Below are 23,986 nucleotides of genomic sequence, written 5' to 3'. Positions count from 1 at the left end.
CATCTTGTCCACTTTCAACCTTTGGGGCCTGGTGCATGTCGAGTCTTTGTGGATGTTGTGAAGGTTAAAGATGCTGCTGTGTGGAGGACATCATCAGAGATCGAGTATATGGAAGATGCACTTGGAAGCTGTCTTGCTTGGCCAGAGGATAAAGTTCTACCGGTGAGATATGATCTCGTTTATCTGTTACATAAGTGTTGGAATATGTCAAACTAATCAGATTTGTCTTTCTGTCCAGGTTTAAAAACATAGCCAAAGGAACCAAGCAATAAGACTGTGTGTGTTTTTAATGACTCCGTTTTAATGACTATGTTTCTTAAGACATGATCGGCTTTCTGTTTCTTTGTTTCAGAACGTGACTATGCGTTATTTGCCCCTCTTGGATGTTTCTATGCTTTTTCAATCTTAACTAATGTGTTTATGATTTCAAATGTAAGGATAGCCCAAAATTAAAATGTTTAATCACAACAAATGCCCAAAATTAAAATGACCAAATACAATTTCATATACCAAAGCAATTTAGGGTTTAGGGTAACGATAGGGTTGATTGTGTAGGCTTTAGTTTTAGGGTTTAGGGTAATGACAGTGTTGAGTGATTCATTCAAAAAAAAAAGTTATGGTGTTTATTGAAGGTTACCAAAAGATAAATAATGACAAAATTAAGAATCAATTAAGCTTTCCACCACACCTTTGTCTTTGAGGGTTAACGTTTTAGTGTGAAGTTTTAGGGGTTAGTGTATAAATTGGTGTACTTTGAGTGTTTAGGATTTATATGTTCACATAATGATGTATTCTTTTCATTTTTTAGTTTGTATTGATTATATGATCATTTTAAAATGTAGATATATCAAATATAAGTTTACACCATCCTAAATCATCTCAAAATCGATCAACATCGATGCTGTTCTTACTTAGAACCATATTTTCGACATATCTAGTGGAGAAAACTAGAAAAAAAATTCGACTAATTATATCCATTCGATGGAGATGATTCAACGGTGGAGATTAGTTTTTTAGGTTATCCTCGTCCTTGTCTCTCATTGGTCGACGAGGCTTTTCGGAGGGAAAGCCAAAATTTCCTTATTTTGGGAGCCAAAGTAAATTTTATTGTCTTTATCTCCTTCTCTCCTACCCTCAAACCACCACAAATCTCTCTTAAGCCACCACGATTCTATCTCTTAATCCACCACGAATCTCTCCTTCCATCTCAAACCACCACAAATCTGTGTAAGCCACCACGATTCCATCTCATACCATCACAAATCTCTCCGACCTTCTCCACCGCCACCAATTAGGTTACAGAGTTCTCTGTCCTTACAGGTTACCTTGATTTTACTAATGTAAGCTCATTATTATATTTATCTGATTATGAAGGTAACAAATCTTACAGATCCACAAAGATTTGAAGCCTTACAGATCTCAAAGATATCTCAATTTCCAGGTCAGAGAAACTCCAATATCTTGTTCGATTTGTTACCTTGTGTTCAGATAGTCAAAGATTTATATCAAACTCCAATATCTTGTTCGATTTGTTACCTTGTGTTGAGATATTTGTTAATTTTTCAGTTTAATCTTCACTAATTTATTCTTCAATTAATTTCGTTTTCTGTCTTATTATTATTGTAAAGATCTAACTTTGTTTAACTTTTCTGTCTAGCAACTCTAATGGAAGCAAGGAAGGTCATCGTCTGTGCACTCCCGGCAGCCGGAGTGAAACCACAACTCAAACCAGAACAGACACAACAAGAAGCAGTCAACACAGCTCCACCACAACGAGGACAGTCCTCACGAGGAAATGATGTAGATGAGATAACCAGAGCCGAGTTCAGAAGCTACCGATTGATACGCATTGAGGAACCTGAAGAAGACATCGACCCAGACTACCTGCGCTATCTCCGAGCAATAGGTGCCTACGACTCTGCTTCACCACAACAAGGACGGTCCTCAGGAGGCAATGGTCGTCGCTAAAACATCGACCCAATCTTCCTGCAACTCACAATCCATGGGTTCTCGTCACTACTATAATTACCATTGCTTCAGTATGTTGTATTTGCTTAAGTATGTTTTGTTAATTTGCTTCAGTACAATGCTTTTCTTTCTTGAATGTTTGTAATGTGTGTCTCTCTAATCTAAATTTGAATTTTAATTATATATATTTTTTAATTTACAATTTATGCAATTAAATGTTCCAAATCAAACAATTTTAGCAGGAAATCAACCACCAAATATTTCATTATTCAATTTTCTATATAAAAATAATTAAAGCTATCATAATTTACGTCCTAGCACAAGAAAAAAGCTACCTCTTACTATTCAATGACATACAGGATATGCTATTATAGGTGCATGCATTTAGAAAAACTAAAGTTATAAAAACATATTTCATGTCTTAAACAAAACGTCATTATAAAATTTCTGATGACAAAAATAAAACGCCATATAATAATATTTACCAGCGCTAAGACATCGTTATTAAAAAGGTTTAAAACAGCAATAGAGAAGCGCTATAATATCTCCGTTTATTATAGCACACGAAAATTCGCTACGATATGGGGAGGTCTATTATAGCTGCGGCTGTCAGAGCGTTTACAAAAATGCTACAAAAACGATATGATAGCGTTTTCTCGGTGCTGCTAATGCCGATATTTCTTGTAGTGTTTGCTGACCCGAAGAGAGTAACAAAGTCATATATACCATCTGCGAATGGACCAATTCGTATTGATGTCCAAGAAGGACACAATCAAGTTGCTACAGATTCTAGAGCATGTTCGAAACGTGGTAGACCAATAGGTTCCAAAGATAAGAACCCTCGGAAAACAAATAAAGGTGCTGAGAATGAATCTGAGGCTAAAGAAACCCTAGACATGGCCGAACCTAAGGTGCTAAACAATGAGGCTTGGGACGCCAAGCTTCAAGGTACTGAAGGTCCTGATAACAATGAGATCTCAATAAATTATGTCATGTCTGGAATACAATGGAACAGAAAGAATGTCGACATTGATGATATATTTGCATGCAATGTAGCACTTGAAATTATGGATATAAACGAGGATCATGAACCCACGTCTATCTTAGAGTGCATTCAACGATCAGATTGGATTAAATGGAAAGAAGCTATAAACGTGGAGTTAAATTCTCTAAAGAAAAGAGATGTCTTTGGTCCAATAATTCGGACACCTGTTGATATCAAACCAGTTGGATATCAATGAGTCTTTGTGAGGAAAAAGAATGAACATGGTGAAATCGTGAGATATAAAGCACGGCTTGTTGCACAAGGATTCTCACAGCGACCAGGAATAGACTATGAGGAGACATACTCCCATGTGGTGGATGCTACTACTTTTAGATTTCTAATAAGTCTGGCTATAAGAGAGAAATTAGACTTGCGGTTAATGGATGTAGTAACTGCATATTTATATGGTCCACTGGATAATGAGATATACATGAAGGTACCAGAGGGTACTGAGCTGAAAAACAAAGCAATTTCTCGAGAACAACATTGTATAAAGTTGAACAAATCGCTTTATGGATTGAAACAATCAGGGCGAATGTGGTACAATAGACTAAGCGAGTACTTAGTGAAAGAGGACTATAAGAATGATCCAATCAGCCCGTGTATATTCATAAAGAAATTCGATAAGCGCTTTGTAATCATTGCAGTGTATGTTGATGACCTGAATATCCTAGGAACCTCTGGAGAAATCTCCCAAACAGTTGAATATCTTAAGAAAGAATTTGAGATGAAAGACTTAGGAAAAACAAAATTTTGTTTGGGATTACAGATTGAGTACATTAAAGATGGAATTCTTGTGCATCAAATGGCATATACTGAGAAAGTACTCAAACGATTGAACATGGACCAATCTCACCCATTGTCTAGCCCCATGGTCGTGAGATCTCTTGGTTTGGACACAGATCCTTTTGGTCCTAAGAAGGACGATGAAGAAGTCCTTGGTCCCAAAGTGTCATATCTCAGTGCCATAGGAGCTTTAATGTATCTGGCGAGCCACACTAGGCCAGACATATGTTTTTCCGTGAATCTATTGTCTAGATTTAGCTCATGTCCGACCCAAAGGCACTGGAACATGATTAAACATATTCTTCGTTACCTACAAAGAAAGAAAGACTTGGGTTTATTTTATACTAACCAACCCAAAGAAGGGTTAATTGGTTTTACTGATGCAAGTTATCTCTTAGATCCGCACAATGCTCGATCTCAGAGAGGTTATGTCTTTACACACGGTGGTACTGCTATATCTTGGCGATCCATGAAACAAACGATTGCGGCCACATCGTCCAATCATTCCGAGATATTGGCCATCCATGAGGCCAGCCGTGAGTGTGTCTGGTTGTGGTCCATGACCCAACATATTACAGTCAATTGTGGGATGTCCGAAGGGAAGGAGACACCGACCATCATGTACGAGGACAATGCCGCATGTATAGCTCAACTTAAAGACGGATACATCAAAGGCGATAGGACAAAACATATTCTGCCGAAGTTCTTCTTTACACATGAGTTGCAGAAAGCCGGCGAGGTCCAAGTACTACAAGTTCGTTCAAGTGACAATTCAGCATATCTATTCACCAAGTCACTTCCAACCTCAACGTTCAAGAAGCTTACGCATCAGATTGGGATGCGTCAACTGAAAGACCTTCATTGAGGTACAAAACAGGGGGAGTAATACGTGTTGTACTCTTTTTCCTTAACCATGGTTTTATCCCTTTGGGTTTTTCTGGTAAGGTTTTAATGAGGCAACATCCAAAGCGTATTACGATCTCTTAATGGTTATGACATCCAATGAGGAGTGATATGAACCATATTGTGGACGCCATAACCGGCCCATCAAGTTCCATAGGCGGCGGCCATTTTCCTTTTCCTTATAGGTTTATGATTTGTACTATTTCCTTTTCCTTACCAGTTTAGGTTTTCCTTATCTATTGTGTTTTCCTTATTGGTTTTGGATTCCTTGTAACTCCCTATATAAGGGCACCTTATGTTTATGAATGAATACAGAACTTTTCCCCTAAGTTTCACAACAATATATGTATTTTCACTAATTTTTTTGTTTATTTTTTTGTTTCGTTTGTTTTAACTAATTCATGCAAATTTCAAGAAAAAAAACTAATTCATACCAAATGTATATTTGGTTAAGTATTAATTTTTGCTTGTGTTTCTTCATCATTTGTTTTTCTGGTATAAGCTTAAGTTTGGTGGTCAAAAATGTAAAAAAAAAACAATTCATGAGGTCTATTCTTTTTTTCTTCATTGAACTTAATGAAACGTGAAATATGAACTATGGTTTTTTGTATTAGTCGGAAACTCGTCACATACCATAAATATGAACTATGGTTCTTATTTGCAAAAAAATGCTCTTTGGTTCTTGCTTCGTTAATTTCACGACATCCCTGGATTAAACTGCAAACTTTTGTTGACAAAGATGGTAACATCGACTCAGAAGCAACTTGAATAATGTGGACCTAATTCTTTGAGACTTCGGCTGCTGACATAACCATTCCTCAAGTCTTTGAAACGATAGAAAATCCATCCTTGGCTGAATGGAAAAGGCTGCCACTCGATCTCATTGTCCTCGTGGGCGGTCTTATAGTATGTGGTGACAAAAATTTGAAATTCAAACCTAAGTATGTTAAAATGATGAGGACGTCGCACACTTCCTCAATTTTATTTGGGGCAGGGTGTCACTTCATCAAGACTTTATCGAGGTTGACACTGCCACAACCTACTGTTTATATCTCTGAACCTCTCTCCAAATTGTGGTGACTTAAACAACAAACCACTGCATGTTATGGCTTCCCTGCAACTAATAGCTTTTGAAACAATCCCTACGCTTGTTGAAAGGATTCCCAGACAAAAAAGACCCTGACGGTTGTAACTCAACAATAACTCATTTGCGTCTCCAGGACATACTTGAAGTTGAAGCTAATCTAGAGGTAATAAATTTCCTAGGTAAACAATGTAGTTTTTCTTTGTTAACAAAATCAAAGTTCATAAAATCATTTAGAATGTTTTTTCATGTTTGTAATATTAACATGTTGCTTTTCAGTTTAATGTTTTGGGTGATAATCTAAATTAGGTAGACGAATTGGATGACGGAAAAACCGCTCATTTGGTTAAACGAATGTGACGAAGTCACAAGTTTATGATTACTGATTTTAGTGGTAGAGATGTATCACTTCCCCCTCTCCCTTTACTGGTGAAAAAGGGGTGGGGGGTCAACAAAGGAATCCAATCCACTTTCACGAAAACCTTCTAACAAAGTGACTCGAGGTACACGCAAAGTAAAAGATGAAATTGTTTGTTTTGAACTTCGCCCAAGGATTAAAAATGAGAAGAGGGATGTTCAACAAAATTGGTTTAAAATCTCAACCGATTCATATATACAGTCGCTGGAAGACGAATATAAATTTGCAGATTTAAAAGGATTTCAGGCAAGTTATCATCATTAAAGTAAGGATTTTTTTTATCTTTGTACCAACAAAGTTGAGTAACCAACGTCCAAATTCTAAATCCCCCCCCCTGCCCGCCCTCCGGCCACCGTAAGCAAAGCAGAAGAAAACGCATTATACAACAGCCATAAAAAATTAAGAAACAAGGGAGAAGGTGAAATATTTGAGTCTGAGCAGAAGAAACATAAATATATATGATTAATAATGATGATACAATGATGCATCATAAAGATGCACATATGCATTGATCGGGCATATTTGATAAGCATATAACATTTTGGCAATGTCAAACAGTTTACAATAAAATAAGAAGTCATTGTCTGCATAATGACTTATTATCGAATGTATTCCACGTTGATACATCAGTTAAAACTGCCATGGAAACAATAAAGTCATATGATACAATTTATCTAAATGACTTGTACATGGTTCCTCAAGAAGATGTGCCCACCCATGTACCACAAATCTACTATGTGAATGAGATATCATCCGCGGATCAAGTAAAACCAAAGACGATGAGGTTATACTATATCCCATAGATTTACCATGGTGTTCATTGGTTTAGTCATTTTTACATCATATAAGCATGGTTTACAACCTATAGACAGGATGTGCTCCCTTTAAACTAGATGTACACCAATTAAAATTGTGAGAGATTGATATTTTTCAATTGTTACTCTTGTAGGATGGGGTCGATGAGTTCAAAATGGACAATGTTGAAGAAGATAACCTTCTCGATGGCTTCAAAGTGGAAGAGGTTAGAATGTCAAGCGATGACTTTGTAGCCGAGAAGGAGAATAATATGCCAGATGATGACGTTGTAGTCAAGTAGGGGATAATAAGCCCATAGATTTAGACAAAACCAAATTGGTGCTCGCTATTTGCATACATTTTACTATTGCCACTTGAGGTTGTATTTCACATTACTATTTATTTCATACATTAAGTAATTAAGCATTGTTTTCAAGTACAGCCTAAATTGGAGACACATAAGCATGCAACCTCTATACGTAAGTGTACATCACCCAAACGTAAGCATGCATCTCATATAGTTAAGAATTCATCTCTTGTATTACCTAAAACTAATCATCCATCCCCTACACATAAGTATGCACCCACTGCGATTTGAAATATTACGCGAGACTACCAGAGGTTGCTACTACTGAGGAAGCACATAGACCAAACAAAGGCAAATCAAAAGGGAAATGTGTACCGAAACAAGTTTCTACAACATGTATAATGTTTTTTTTTGTACCGCATGCAACGTTTGCGTTATGTAATAAGCCTTAGCATTTCTAACAATGATTTTGTTTTGGTTGCCATCTCCTACCATTTTATCACCTTGTTTAAAGTACTTTTAATATTGGTCCATGAAAATTCTCATGTAGTATTTTTGATATTTATTGTGTTTAATTATATATTCATTGTCAACCATAAGCAATTACATGTACATAATAAAATTAATCATTTCAGGAAAATGGTTGGTGAAGAATTAATGAATATTGTTGGAACAATGAACTGAATAATTAATGAATATGATTAGAATAATGACTTAATGTGATAAATATATGTTGTGTTGTGTCCAACTTTATCCAAAACCTTACAAGATATAAAAAACATGACCTACAGTTTCCTACTTATTCTTCCAAATTAATGAAGTAGTCTAGAAAATTGTTGAAATTGTTGTGGAGGAAATTTTTTGGCAAGTTGATTCATTCTTTATGGCTGGGAAACGATCGTATGAGCTGGTGCAAGAACCCTAAGTATTAAATAAGTGATACCTCAGAGTGATGTTCATTGATGCAACAAATATTCACATGGGTGGAAGATTCTGTAACTTCTTCGTCAAGTACCTAAATGATGGTAATATAGACACACTATAATACGAAAAGAACAAATTGTGGAAATCTTGTCGGTGCCATCAAATTATAGGGGGAAATGTTTCAGTCAACGTCCAAACAATCCACGCCTATGGATTTTTCAATGTATGCCTTGAAGACACCAAAGCTCGTGAAGCTTCTCGACAATTTTCAGTGATTCACATGGACTTTACGTCTAAAATAGTGAGGAAAATGGAAAAAACTTGGAGGACACAACATCATGGTTCAACACAATTTATATGGATAAATACGATTGTGCATTCAAATATCTGAATGATGATTTCATTCAACTGCCATATTGTCGTTATGAACATGATCCAAACTTTGATCACTTTTGTAACAACTGCAATTTTTTTTGGACATGCCACAACGTTTGTTCCATGTTTTAGGTTAGGCTCCTGTAAATTCATACATTGATATCAATGATCAATGCACCACTATCATGCATGTAATGTCGCTTTTCATATTCTTTGAAACTACGTCAGTGGAGACATATGTTTTTTATAATGAAATATGTTTGAAAAACGGTTGTACATCGTTTTAAATGTCCACTTAGGTTAATGTACACTGACGTTAACATGGTGTACACCTTGAACAACATTCACCATGGTGTATAAATTGTCCACCTTGATAATTGTAAACCGAAATCTAAAAGGTATACATTATATATGCATACACCATAGTAAACTTTTATATTAGTATACTTGGCGCACACCTTGGTGTAACATGTATAGGTTGTACATTTATATGACTGTGCACCTTGATATAACCTTATGATGAGTGTACATTTTTTAAATATGAGAAGTTCACCATAGACCTTAAAAAGTACTTAACCGAGCAAACAATTTTACAAAAGGGTGTACATATTATTCATACACTACATACGGATATTCGACAAATATGAACAAAATGATTTTTTTATAAACTAAAACACCCATCATGGAAAAGGTTCAGTATATGTCATTCGGATGTAACCTGATTGAAAAAACCAACCATATTTGTTCACCTTCTTTTTCTTAACATTTTCCTATTAATTGATAGATAACCCGTTAAAATATATACAATTGAGTAATGATTAGAGTAAAAACAATCTAGTGTTTTTTACCGGAATCTTTCCAGCTGAAAGTTTTTTTTTTGTGGCTATCCAAAAGATCTTCTAGTCATAGATGGCAAAATCACAATTTACTCAATTTACGTAGTACATAGATAATGGCTGGATATGGAATCATCAGTATAACCCCCTTTCTTGTCTCCATCCAATTATGTTTAAATTAGTGTTATCAAACAAAACAAGAGTACTCCATGCCACGAAGTGTTTCCACCGCAATTGCATGCAACATGGAATTTAAAGCTTATGGAATTCAAAACACGAGAAAATTTGGTTTTCCGTACTAACATGACACTCGTATCCACCCGTTTTTAGAGTAACCTCAAATTCCCACTCAGAAACTGGTATCACTAGAAGCCATGTGGATAATTTAAGTTTTTTCGTCATTTCCATGTCAACTTCTTGAGGAATATATTATTATTAGTTAGTTTAATATTATTACATCGTACTCTCAAACCAACGACTTACCAACTGTCTTAAAAATTATAGCAGAGCCATTATAGGACATTCACGCGAAAGAAGTATGAATTTGTTTAATGACCGCTATGGTTGATGTCATCAATTTATTATTTCCTTCCCCACAAATTGTTTTTTCCACTCGAAATGAGACCGTGTCCAGTGTCTAACATCAATGCCCTCCAAATAATCTCAACATCATATATATGTCAGTATGATTTCTTCATATAGCTTCTTAAATTGGATACCCTGAATACTTCAGCTGACCTACCTACCAACTCATTATGCCTTTTTTGAACATGCCTACCACATTTTCCTATAGGTGTTCGAGGCAAAGACCACTATGTGCACAAGATAAGATAACTCTTTAGCAGAATATATAAACTCAGATCTATCAAAAACCATTGTTAAATCACAACCTTCTTTTATGATGGTTGAGAGCTTCTAAAAAAGTCATGACCATGATTCATCATTGATAGACCATGGATTTTACCGACTTTCAGCCATGGTCTATAAGTGTTTAAATATATATTTAATACTATATAGAGTCTATTTACAGTATTTACAGGTTCAGGTACGTTCTAGAGAAATATGGTGATTTTGGAGTCTTTTGAGGTGTAGAGCTGCACAGATGCGTCAGATGTCTAGCTATGGATGGAGACCTTTCAACCGTTAGATTAAGCTCATCTTTTGACAGAAGATAGAGCTTTGAGTTATATTTCCAATGCCACCAGTTTAAGGTCAATCCGCATCTTGTAGCAGAAGTTATGCCCGTTTTCCTGAAGAGTGGTCAGTCTGCCTCGCGAGAGGAAGCTGTCGAGAAGAGAAACGTATGTCGATCGATGCAGAACTCTTGACATCGATCGATATGGATTCCAGAATGCGGGCCGAGCATATTTTATGACCAACTGAAGCCCAGAACCAACCCTAAATTACCAGAATACCCTTGGACGACCAGAAACCCTATTTATGTTATTTATACGCCATTGTTGACGGCTACATCTATCTAAGCTTTCTTTTATTCTTGTTCTTAGTTAGGAGAGAAAGTACGAACTCCTTTAGAGTCCTCCTGGAACTCCATTGGTTTTGGTTTTATATTATTTATGCTTTTCATCTATTCATCTATGATTTCTGTGACAAACTTCATGTCTGAATAGATCCACCTGTTAGGTTTAAAGACCAAATAGGTTAGAGGAATTAGCCCCAACTATAGATTTACTGAGTTGTGATATTCATTGATTGATTGTTCTTAATGCTTTTTTTAGCCTTGCTAACTAGAACATGAACCTAGGAATTTGCATGAGTCAAGCATCCTTGATCATCATGTTCTGAATCTAATCTGTTATGCTAGGACTGGTAGAGAGAGCTAACCGCTGATCTAGAAGACTAGTGAGCATTATCAACCCGCACCTAGGGCTTAGCTAGAAGCATCGATCGATATTGTCTTCTGACAATCAATCGATATTTGCGAAAGGTGTATCGATCGATATCCATATAGGATCATCGATCGACACTTTCTTGTGATCAAAAGACGACAGTTGAGATCCAAGATCTAGTTAGTTAACCAGTGAAACATTGACATCGCTGATCACTGTGATTAAGGAGTTGAGCTCTAATATATCATGCATGCAACTGTTAGGCATCTATATGATTATAATCTCCAACACCTGAATAGAAACCCTAGAACTAACAACCATCCTTCCATCAAACAACTCTCTGCCAAGCTGAACAATTTTCTTGTTCAACTTGTTTACTGCTTTGCTATATTTATTTACTGCTTTTAAACCTATTAGCCTAGCTTAATCAAACTGATTAGATTTAATTGGTTCCCTAGCTCCCTGTGAATTCGATCCCTAAGTACTACAACTCGACCTCTTATTTGAGAGAGTATAAATCACTCCTTATGGTAATTTGAGTGATATCAAATTTGGCGCCGTTGCCGGGGAGCTTTGATCGCCATTAGATCTTGTCTAGTTAGATTTAGTCTAGGTTTTACTATTGTTCTAAAAAAACTAATAAAATTTTTTCTTCTGTTTCATGTACATACATCTTAGTACCGGGAACAACAATGAAGAGAGGAGTTCTAGGTCCTTCAATGAAGGAGCCTTCTGATTCGCGCACGATCCGTAAGTCTACGAAGGAAGAATCGATCGACACCCGACAAACAACAGTGATCGACAGAGCCAATCAAGCGTCGAAAAACACTGTTCATCCGAACATTGTTCATCGGCCACTGTTCATCTCCTGTCGATCGACACTGTTCATCCCGTGTTGATCAACACTATTCATCCCGCGTCGATCGACACTGTTCATCCCGCATCGATCGACACTGTTCGTCCCGACACTGTTCACCGCGACACTGTTCATCCGGCGAAAAACGACACCACCTGTGGGGAGATAGAGAAGATCGAAGTGCTTATACTTAAGGTCGATAAGAATGGGATTTTAAGAGACGAAGAAGGTCGTACTCGCAACAGCGCAGGAGAGTTGATTAATGCTTAGGGTGTTGTGATCCCTGATATGATTGTTGTTGCTGAGATGAATGACTTTTACCTGAGCCGAGAGTTGTATGATTGGGTAGGTCAAGACCCCTTCTAGGGTCTTCCTCACCAAGATCCTAGAAACCACATCGAAAAGCTTAAGGATCTCGTGTCAAGGAGCGAGCAGAATGAAGTGTCTGAATACCACATGCTCTGCAAGATCTTCCCCTATTCTATCTCTGGGGATGCATTCAGATGGTTCAGTCAACTACAACCAAGATATCTAACCAGCTGGGATGACATTGAAAGAACCTTCCTTTACAAATTTCTTGATGATGTTGAAGCAACTCGAGAAAAGGAGAAGAATGATAATGGGACAGGTTCTTGGCATCGTTAGATGAGGAGTATATGATTCCAATACAGCTGCTCGACGACATTATGGCAAAAAGGGATGAACAACATGGATTTGGAGAGCCGAGCAAAGTAGAAGAATTTGATACAAGTGATCCGACTTCAGCATCGTTCGACAGCAGTACCTCAGAATCGATCAACATCGACACCTCAAAAACGATCGACACAGACTTTTGTCATCGATCGATACCACTCGAAATCCCTGAAAGATCGAGTTGTCCTCAGGACATTGCAGACTCGACCCATAAGAGCACTGATGTATCAAGTTGTTCTCCTTCCCCAGAGGTAGAAAAAGGGATCACCATGGAAGATTCCTTGGAGCTAAAAGAGTTCTTGGAGATGGAGGATGGAGAAAAGCTTGAAGATTTGGATTCGAGTAGAGAAGTTACTATGGAAGACTTCTTAGAGCAGGAGGAATGGCTTGAAGATATGGATCAGAATTTGAAGAAGAAGCTTGATGACGATCAGCATACTTCGAGAGGAGATCTAGAAACTTCAAAGGCTAGCATCGATCGACACCAACCTGATGAGATAGATCGACAACCACCCCACATAATCGATCAACACCCACCCGACATTGATCGACTCCGCCAACCACTTATCGATCGACACCACCCACCTAATATCGATCGATTCCCATTGCTAGACGTTCCGCCAGGTTGCATAATTGAGATGGAACCGATTGAGGAAGGGATGTACATGTCCAAGACTTCACACCTTGCTGTCCCTAAGCATCAGACACCACCTATCTGGACAGAAGAAGCTGCTGAGTGTCACAAAAGAATGAAGAGGATACATGATCATGTGAAGATTGTGGTTCCATGCACTGTATTTGAAGCTGAATCTCCTATTCCACCTGATAGAAGTATGCAGATCAGTTCTTACATTGAGGTTTTGGATGATCATCAGCACGTAGAAGCTTCTCGGAGAGGGTTGCGATTTAGAGATTAAGTCGATAAGGGCCCAGCAGAAGCAACATCGATCGACACCGACCGAGTACCATCGAACGACACAAACAACCCGGCATCGATCGACACTATCACCTCAACATCGATCGACACTGGACGTATATCAGAGCAGAAGGAGTTCGATGTGTGTGGAAATCTTAGGGATGGAGATACCACCACGCGATCAGACAAGTCTAGGGGAAAGAAGAGAAGGAATTGGAAGAAGAGAAAAAGGATTATGGGTGATTCTCAGTTATCATTGATTCCCCACTTCTCAGATGCTTCTCAAATCCATTTGCAAAGGTTCGAGCACTCCTTATTGCTGAGATGATAGACAAAGGAGAAGAGTCTATGGAGGAGGCTTTCACACAAGAATGATAAAGCTTCAGAGAGCAGACATTGAGACTTGTTTTGGAGCATGTTTTCATTCTCATCCGGACTGAATCATATCTCCAAAGTCAAGCTAAATGACTATAACAAAGCGCTGAGTGGGAGGCAACCCACTATAAGGTAATTTCTTTCGGTTTAGTTTAGATTGTTACTGATTAAAGTTTTTATTTATTGCAGGTCAAAAAAAAAAGGTGGATGAACAGTAACGATGGTACTGTAGCAACCGCACTGTAGCATCGATCGACACTGTGGCAAGGAAATCGATCGACACTGTAGCAGAAAATCGGGAGTTACTGTAGCTGTGATATTGTATAAGGGCACTGTAGCAGTCACTGTTCATCGAAAAAAAAATATATAACTATTTAGAATTGGTTTTATTAGTTATCTATTACTAACTTTTAGTGTTTTATATATGTTAGGTAAAAGGAAAAATCCGAGGAAGACGAGTTCGCAAGAGGATCGACGATGGCTGCGCAGCATCGATCGACAGAGCATCACTAGCATCGATCGATCGCCACTTACCTGTGTCGATCGACAGAGCTTGAAGAGTATTTATCGCCACTTAACTGTGTTGGTTGGCACTCACATCAAAGTCAGGTATACCGTTTTTCCTTGTTACATATTGTCCTTATGATTTATTTTCCCACCAATCTTAGACTTTATAACACTGGAGATAGTGTTGTTTAAGTCTGGGGGAAGTTCTATTAATATTATGTTTTAGTTAGCTATTTAGAGTAATAAAAAACAGAAAAGATCCGAGTAGACGATTCCTCAGCATATCGACCGATGGGACCAGCTCAATATCGATTCAACTATCGATTGTCTCTTCATGGTGTCGAATGATTGCTCTAGCCATCGACCGATGAGACCATGTCGCTATCAGTCGACAGCACTTCATCAACAACGATCGATTGTCACTTCATTGTGTCGATCGACACTGAGCAGGTTATCGTTCTTACTTGTTAAATTATGTACTTATGTTTATGTTATTACCATAACTCCAACTAGATATACACTGGGGACAGTGTAATTTAAGTCTGGGGGGATGTTTACTGATATTTTCAAAAGAGTTTTATTGAGTCAAGAAGAGGATAATGAACTTATTAGATTTTTGCTTGTTATCTAACCACTCTTCAGCACCATTCTAGACTTATTGATTGCAGATAGTACTAAAGTAACTAAAGTGGATCAACCTGTCTCACACTTGTTGAGATTGTTTGAAAGAACCAAAGCTGACCTCCAACACTAAACCTGACACAACTGCTTGTCTTGGGGCTTGGTATACATGGGATTGGATTCTTCAAACAAGTCTGGAAGGTAAAATCTTGTGTAGATTTATCACATTTTCTCTCTCCATTTCGACGCTAGATTTATAGGTAGAAAAATTTATTTTCAAAAAAAAAAAAAAAAAAAACGAAAAAGAAAGAAAAACAAAAACAAAAAGAAAGAAAAAATATAAGTTATATATATATAGGTGTTAGTTAGGTGGAATCCGAATAGGACTTGGTGGCTACAACCATTAAGGCTTGCTTCATAAGGATTCCACCAAAAAGAATTCGAACGGGACTTTGTGGCGGCAATCATCAAGGTTCGATTCACATGAATTCTTGGATATAGGTCAAAAAGAAGTGAACAGGACTTGGTGGCAACCACCATTAAGACTTGATTCATTGAAGCTTGTCCATTCTTGGTTAATGATCTAGCAATATAAGCAGACTTTGACTAAAGAGAGAAATTAGTAGAGAGAAAAGATAGGAACTAACTTTTACCTGCAGGTCCAGATACTTGTTTGAAAATCCTTGCATCCTGTGATTGATACTCCCACGGTAAAGCCTGCACTTTTATTTATGTTAAGAAATGAGGTTGGTAGAGGGGAATGTGAGACAGGATTTGCTAAGTTGTTGGCTAGGTGAATTTGGTTGCTAAGCTAGGATATGGTATAATGTGCTTTTGTGATTATGACTTCTTAGATGTGGATTGCAATATCGAAGAGGTGGTGATTCTAAGTTTTAAATCATCTGAGTCCCTGCTGTTTCTAAACCTCTTTCAGAGAGACTGCCCGTCTGTTTTGCTTGAGGACAAGCAAAAGGGTAAGTCTGGGGAGTTGATAAACCATGGATTTTACCGACTTTCAGCCATGTTCTATAAGTTTTTTAATATACATTTAATACTATATAGAGTCTATTTAGAGTATTTACAGGTTCAGGTACGTTCTAGAGAAATATGGTGATTTTGGAGTCTTTTGAGGTGCAGAGCTGCACAGACGCATCAGATGTCTAGCTATGGATGGAGACCTTTAGACCGTTAGATTAATCTCATCTTTTGACAAAAGATAGAGCTTTGAGTTAGCTTTCCAATGCCACCGGTTTAAGGTCAATCAGCATCCTGTAGCAGAAGTTATCCCCGTTTTACTAAAGAGTGGTCAGTCTACCTAGCGAGAGGAAGCTGTCGAGAAGAGAAACTTATGTCGATCGATGCAGAACTCTTGACATCGATTGATATGGATTCCAGAATGCGGGCCGAGCATATTTTATGACCAACTGAAGCCCAGAAGCAACCCCAAATTACCAGAATACCCTTGGACGACCAGAAGCCCTATTTATGTTATTTATAAGCCATTGTTGACGGCTACATCTATCTAAGCTTTCTTTTATTCTTGTTCTTAGTTAGGAGATAAAGGAGGAACTCCTTCAGAGTCCTCCTGGAACTCCATTGGTTTTGGTTTTATATTATTTATACTTTTCATCTATTCATCTATGATTTCTGTGACAAACTTCATGTCTGAATAGATCCATGTTGGGGTCGAAAACGGTTACGACGAAGTTAACGTCCTAATCCCCGAAGAAGAAAAACATAGAAAAATTCTTCGACAAATACTTTTTCGAAATAGATCTTTCTTTACGAAAAGCTTTGCGGAGGAAACGCGAGTCATCGGACAAGAGCCCGAAAAGGATCGTTACGCAGCGACCGATATTTTCTTCTAACAATCGATCGATATTTGCGAAAGGTATATCGATTGATATCCATATAAGATCATCGATCGACACTTTCTTGTGATCAAAAGACGACAGTTGAGATCCAAGATCTAGTTAGTTGACAAGTGAAACATTGCCATCGCTGATCACTGTGATTAAGAAGTTGAGCTCTAATATATCATGCATGCAACTGTTAGGCATCTATAGGATTATAATCTCCAACACCTGAATAGAAACCCTAGATCTAGCAACCATCCTTCCATCAAACAACTCCCTGTCAAGCTGAACAATTGTCTTGTTCAACTTGTTTACTGCTTTGCTATATTTATTTACTGCTTTTAAACCTATTAGCCTAGCTTAATCAAACTGATTAGATTTAATTGGTTCTCAAGTTCCCTGTGAATTCGATCCCTAAGTACTACAACTCGACCTCTTATTTGATAGAGTATAAATCACTCATTCGGATAATTTGAGTGATATCAATCATTCTCACGGTTTACAAAAACACAACCAATATGGAAATTTCTTCTTGTCTACTTGCAGGTAGGAGACAACCTTTGTACTTCCATAATATGTGCATACCATCCACCACAATTACCTTCCAGGAATGCTTCCACCCGTCAATGCATGCTTTCAACGCCATGAAAAAAAACTCAAACCTTGTTATTTCCTTTTCATCAATTTTTGTTTTGATCCTAGTAATATTACGAGATTGGCATATTTAAGTACATGGTAATATTGTGATAGCAACTTGTAAGAGTCTCATCTATTCCGCGAGCAGCAGAAATTGCTAACTCTTTCGCTTTACAGTATTTTCAGTATGTTGCTTTAAATACAAATTTAGTGTGGAGGGTCTCTAGTAGCTCAACTGTATGCGGTCCGGCTTGTAGTGTTTCATACTTGGATCTCAAAAGGGTAAATATAACTTGAGACGAAGTATGTTTCTTATATTTTCCTCTCAAATCAGCCACACATCCATGGTCCTCGAAATGCTTTGCCATAACATAAAAACTGCACCTTTGTCAAAACATTTTGCAATTATGTAGTCTTTTGCATGATGGTTAAACATGAACCTGAAAATATTGGCAAAGACACATATCCCTATGGTTATCTTAAAATGCTATTAGTTCCTAGAAACCTTACCAAAGTAAATATTTTAATCTCCTTGACTAAAGTCAATTTCGTCGACGTTGTAACTGTTGGAAACCATGTCATTGAAGTAAGGTTCAATATCCTCAAAGCCATATGATGTCATACAACTAATCCTTTTCTTAAACCACAAAGCCACTTGTCACTAATAACCAAAACTTTTGAAGTGTTCTGAATGCTAGAATATCCTTGAGGGATGGGATATACATCCTCGGAAGTGTCATGAATACCAGAACAAGATTAAGGAAGCGGAACAACAAAATCGGCACACTGAATTTCTGATGATGGTTGTTGGTTCTTTGGAGGGGTTACGAGAACTATTTCTCCACTTCCAGCTCCATAATAATTTATTTCATCATCAAGACCATCAAAGCAATTTATGGACACACATAAGTAATCTTGTGCTTCATATATGAATTCTCCATACTAGGGGAACATGCCTTTCTAGACCCACAAAATACATTTCTTTCAAAATGTTGCTTCTCTGATCATGATACACCGTTTTGGCTTAAAGACTGTTGATTCACCCTTTAACTGAAATTTCATAAGTTTGCTGCTGACGTACACGTCAACTTTATTTGGTATTTCCTCCTATTGATGGACCTCACTCGTTATCCTTATCATCGTCCGACAAAACGCCCGTTAACACAAATTCGTTCCAGTAATCCTAGTCATAATATTCCTCATAGTCTTCATCTAATTCATCATTATATGTTGTGTATTCTGTATTTTATTTTTTGTCTACTTTCTTATCATGTTCATTGGCTATGCCATCTTCTTATATTAACACATTTTATTGATTAGCAAAAATAGCTTTTAATGCTTCTACATGCCCCAATATAATATTTTCGTCAAGCACTTTCCTATCACCTTCAACACCTTGATCACCATTAAACACTTCTATAGAACCTTCAACACCTACGAATGTAATGTGTAAGAAATCATCTCTTTGGTCTCATGAATAGCAGTTTGCCTTCAACGTACTCCTTAAATGTAAAAAACAAGTTTACTCATTTGCCTGCCTTTTGAACCGATTTAAAGATTTTGTAATCGACGTTGTTCGCAATATAAACTAGTGCATCTCCTTCCCCATTCCGAACATATACACCATCATCACAATAGGACATTTCAATAAAAACAACAGCTATCGTCCATAAAATAATCCTAAAGAATCATCTCTTTCAACATATCAACACATGTTATTAGCTTCACATGGACTGCTCTGCCCATCCTATTATTGTAGGCCAATCTGAGAGTGTACAATATATAAGGTAACTTTTCAACCTTGTTTAGGCGCGTGTACAAGTACAACTCCCAAGTTATTATGTAAACTTCACAATTTTTAAGGTAAATAACTTATGCATAAACTTGTTCTTGTCAAACAACAAGTTATAGGGTAAATGCCTCAAGGTTATGGGTAACAAGAACAAAATGAAAACATAAAAGTTCTCTCTTATCATAGGTTACACATTTACCAAATATAAATTTAAACTCACCCATTTACCAATATAAACGTAAACTTACCCATTTCTCAGTTCCAAACATAAAAGCGTCATAATCAAAAACTCACTGTTGATATACCATGGATTTTACCTGTTTTAGCCATGGTATATAGATGTTTTATGAACTATTTATTATGTTTTGGAGTCTTTTTAGAGTGTTTACAGGTTCATGAGTGTTTTGGAGATATATGGTGATTTTGGGGTATTTTGGAACAAAAGCTAGAAGAAACTCGTAGACGCCCATCGAACCAGTCCAGACTCGACATTCAGAGTCAACCGTCGATCAACAGACAACTCTTGTCGTCGATCGACAGCAGAGAGCGCAAAGCCCGACTTGGTTCCCAGCCGACTTATAACCCAAGTTCCACATCATTTATAAGATTACCACTGGCCAACTTTGACCTAATATTTATGTGCTCTGCCATTGTTTTGGGCAACACACGCTTTCAAACTTTTTACTTTACACAGCAAATCATATCTAGGGTTTTTAGTAGTTTGGAGAGAAGATACAAGAATCCTTTAGAGATTTGTATAGGAACTCCAGTTTTTCTACTCAATTCTATTTATGCAATTTATTCAGATATTTGGTATGTTTTGCTTTGCTATGTCTGAGTAGTCATTCTTGTTAGATTTAGGGATTAGAAGTAAGGTTATGAGGGATTAACCCAAATATAGATACGCTAAGGTGATAAGATTTTCTTCATAGGAATTGCTATTAATGCTTGTGTTCTAGAGTAGTTAACTAGAACCCTGAACTTAGGATAATTAGGCGCAAACGAAAGCATGGTCTTTTACCTGAAATAATTCCCCTGAGCTAGGATTGATAGAAACAAGCGACAGCTGATTTAGTAAAACTAGTGAACCAATCGACTCGGTAACGCTTGACTAGGTAAACATCGAGCTGACGCTAGCCACATAGCGTCGATCGACGTTCAAACTATATCAACAAGCGACAGCTGAGATATAGACTTAGATCAACAGAATTTATTCGCACGCGGAAGCTGGAATATATTGTCATTAGAATTTGTGTTCTAGGATTGAAACCTTAGCATCTATATCATTATAATCCCAGTTACCTGAAACCCTAAATCTAGTTATTTCTCATTATTGTTTACAACCTCAAATCAATCAATCAACCAAACAACTGCTTTATTCACCTTTGCTATTTATTGTTAAATTGCTTGCCTAGCTTAATCATAAACTTGTTAGGATCTATTGTGTGCTTTAGCTACTTTTGGATTCGATCCCTAAGTACTACAACTGAACCTTTTATTTGAGAGAGTAAAATACTCATTGGTGTAATTTGAGTGATATCAAATTTGGCGATGTTGCCGATAGCTTCGATCGCCATTAGATCTTATTAATTAGATTTAGCCTAGGTTTTTATTGTTACTGAAATTCTTATAAAAAAATTTCTTGATCTCTTTCAGGTGCATGCCCAGCAGTACCAGAAGCAACAAGGAAAAATCATTGTTATTCTCAGACCATGCGAACGCACAATCCGCAAAGAGAAACAAGCCACATCGATCGACAACAACCCAAATCCGTCGACTGACAGTTGTGAGCTACCGCCGATCGATACTTCTACCCAAATATCGATCCACATCCGTTCACGAGACATGGTCGTGACTTTAGTTTTGGTACGAAATGAGAATGGAGACATGCATGACCAGGAGGGTCATCTGCGTAATGCAGCAGGTCAGATGTTAGATGATCAGAGGGCTGCAATTCCTGATCATGATGCTGATGCCGCCGCATCCAATGCTCAGGCTGTAGGTGATGAAGCACAGGCTGCTCGACCCAAAACGTTGGCTGACTACAACCATCCAGATCAATACTATGCAAGAGATCTGCTATTCGTCCTCCATCTATTCAAAGGAACGATTTCGAGTTGAAGCCTTAGTACTTTACACTTGTGGGACAGACACCCTACTGTGGTCTCTCACATGAGCATCCTATGGACCATCTGAAGCGGTTCGAGAATTTGGTTTCTGCCATCAAATCCATGGAGTCCCTGAGGACTATCTCTTTTGCAAGCTCTTCAAGTACTCACTATCTGGAGATGCTTCGCACTGGCTCAAGCAGTTACCACCAGGATCTCTTACATCCTGGATTGACGTTAAGAATGCATTCCTGCGTAATTTCTTTAATGTGGGACGCGCTGAAGAGTTGAGAAGCAAGATTTGTACATTAACATAAGGGCCTATGGAGTTATTCAAGAGCTCTTGGATGGGATTCAAGTCCTATCAGAGAGATTTTCCACACCATGGATTCAATGAAGTGCAGCTGCTCAACAATTTCTTCAGAGGCATCACGCTGGCATATCAGATGGCGTTGGACACTGCTAGTGAAGGAAACTTCAACACTACGAATCCAGAAGAGGTTGTGTGACTCATGGAGAACTTGGCATCCAACAATAGCACAAAGAACACTGATTTTGAGCGGAAGATTTTGGCCACTACTCTTGGAAATGAGTAGTTGGACGATTTCAAAGCTAAGCTGGATAGTGTTCATAAGCTTCTCAAAAAGCATGTTAGTTTTGCAGAAGATGTAGAAGCTGTAGACGTCAATAGTGACAGAAACGACGAGGAAGATGTGAACTTCATCAGAGTGGATACAGAAACTCCTATGGCAAAAGACAAAGGAGAAACTACAACCGGAGTTCGCATTACCAGAAACCCTAAAACAACAACTACAACAGCAGCAACAAACCCTATGAAAACTCTTCTTACATGTTGAGGAAAAACTTGATCAAGTTCGTCAGGGCTAGCAGCAGCTGATAGTGGATTTCAATGGAAAGATAGATGTTGTCTACACCCTGAACACAAAGTTGAAACTTTGAGCACACATGTGAAGAAGTTGAAGATGCAGGTGGTTCAGACAGGAGAAGCTATTAAGAGGCAAGAAGCCTTAATCAAGGGTAAAGGAGAAGAAACACTGAAACACCACGTGAGTGCCATAATAGATAATGATTTATGGCAAGTGGTTAAGACGGATAAGCTTCAAGAGTCGACTTTGAAGTTGAAAGCTCCATGAGTTTCGGCAGTTCACACTGGTGTCGATAGACACCAAGAAACAAACATCGATCGATGGAGTCATCAGAGCACCGACCGACACATCATGTCCAGCATCGATCTACACCTTCTTCGGAATCCATTGCATTTTTTGAAACAGTGAGGATCATGACTCACGAGGGGTTTGCAGCTCGACACCCTCATCCACCCCCAACCCTACCTGTGTCACCACGGAAGACATCGATCGGCAACAACAATCATCCGCCGATCTACACCATACATTAGGCAACAATCGACAAGAGTCCTCCAGCGTAGATCGACTCCCGCCTTTCACTTACCGAGTGCGGTTACCTAGCATTGATGTAGCCAGACTGAATGCATTCAGAAACCCATCTAAACATTCAAAGACATCAACAGACAAAAACAGTCTGTAATCTGAAGATGCACCAGAGCCAATGGTGGTTGAACAGGCTACTGTGGGACGAACCTTGAGAAAGAGATCCAAGCATCTGAAGAGAGGAGCTACTGAGAATGAGATAGATAACTTCACTAAAAGGGTTCTCAGGATACCCATAAGCCATTCGATGAGGATTACTCTACCCACAGATTGTGGATGTTCTTCAGAGAAACCATAGAAACTGAGAAGGACATTGAGAGGATGTTCCATCAGGTCAGAGAGAAGATGAGACAGAGGATTACACTGAAGAAGAAGAGTGATCGTGGAAATTTTGTAGTACCGTGCTTGATAGGAGGCATTGACTACCCTAGTGCGTTCTGCGACATAGGTTCTTCAGTCAGCATTCTACCTAAGGTGATGGTAGACCATCTAGGTCTGGAGATAGAGCCTTCGAAGGATTCGTTCACTTTTGTGGACTATTCTCAGAGGAACTCAGGAGGAATCATCAGAAACCTTCAGGTGCAGATTGGTAATGCTCTAGTTCTGGTAGACTTCCATGTCCTGGATATCAAGTTCAACTGGAATTCTTCTCTACTACTCGGGAGAGCCTTCATGGCTACTGTAGGAGCAGTTTGTGACATGCAGACCAACAAGTTGTGCGTCACTTAAGTGTGTTGATTGACACTGACATCAGCCGGCATGTATATCGTTTTCCTTGTTACATTGAGTACTTATGATTTATGTTCTCACCAAACTTCGACTGAATAAACACTGGCGACAGTGTTGTTTAAGTCTGGAGGAAGGCTTAT

General features: G+C 38.1%; 1 long non-coding RNA gene across 1 annotated transcript; it reads left to right on the top strand.

Moving 5' to 3' along the window:
* Positions 1–1,103: 1,103 nt before the first annotated feature.
* On the top strand, positions 1,104–2,082 carry LOC106410030. The gene is made up of 3 exons (XR_001282245.3): positions 1,104–1,320; positions 1,391–1,441; positions 1,658–2,082. It is a non-coding gene; the product is annotated as an uncharacterized LOC106410030 (long non-coding RNA).
* The last annotated feature ends 21,904 nt before the right edge of the window (positions 2,083–23,986 follow it).

The sequence above is a fragment of the Brassica napus genome, chromosome C3, assembly GCF_020379485.1.
Source record: "Brassica napus cultivar Da-Ae chromosome C3, Da-Ae, whole genome shotgun sequence".
In the NCBI taxonomy this organism is placed as follows: Eukaryota; Viridiplantae; Streptophyta; class Magnoliopsida; order Brassicales; family Brassicaceae; genus Brassica; species Brassica napus.
This window is presented reverse-complemented; position numbering and strand designations above follow the sequence as displayed.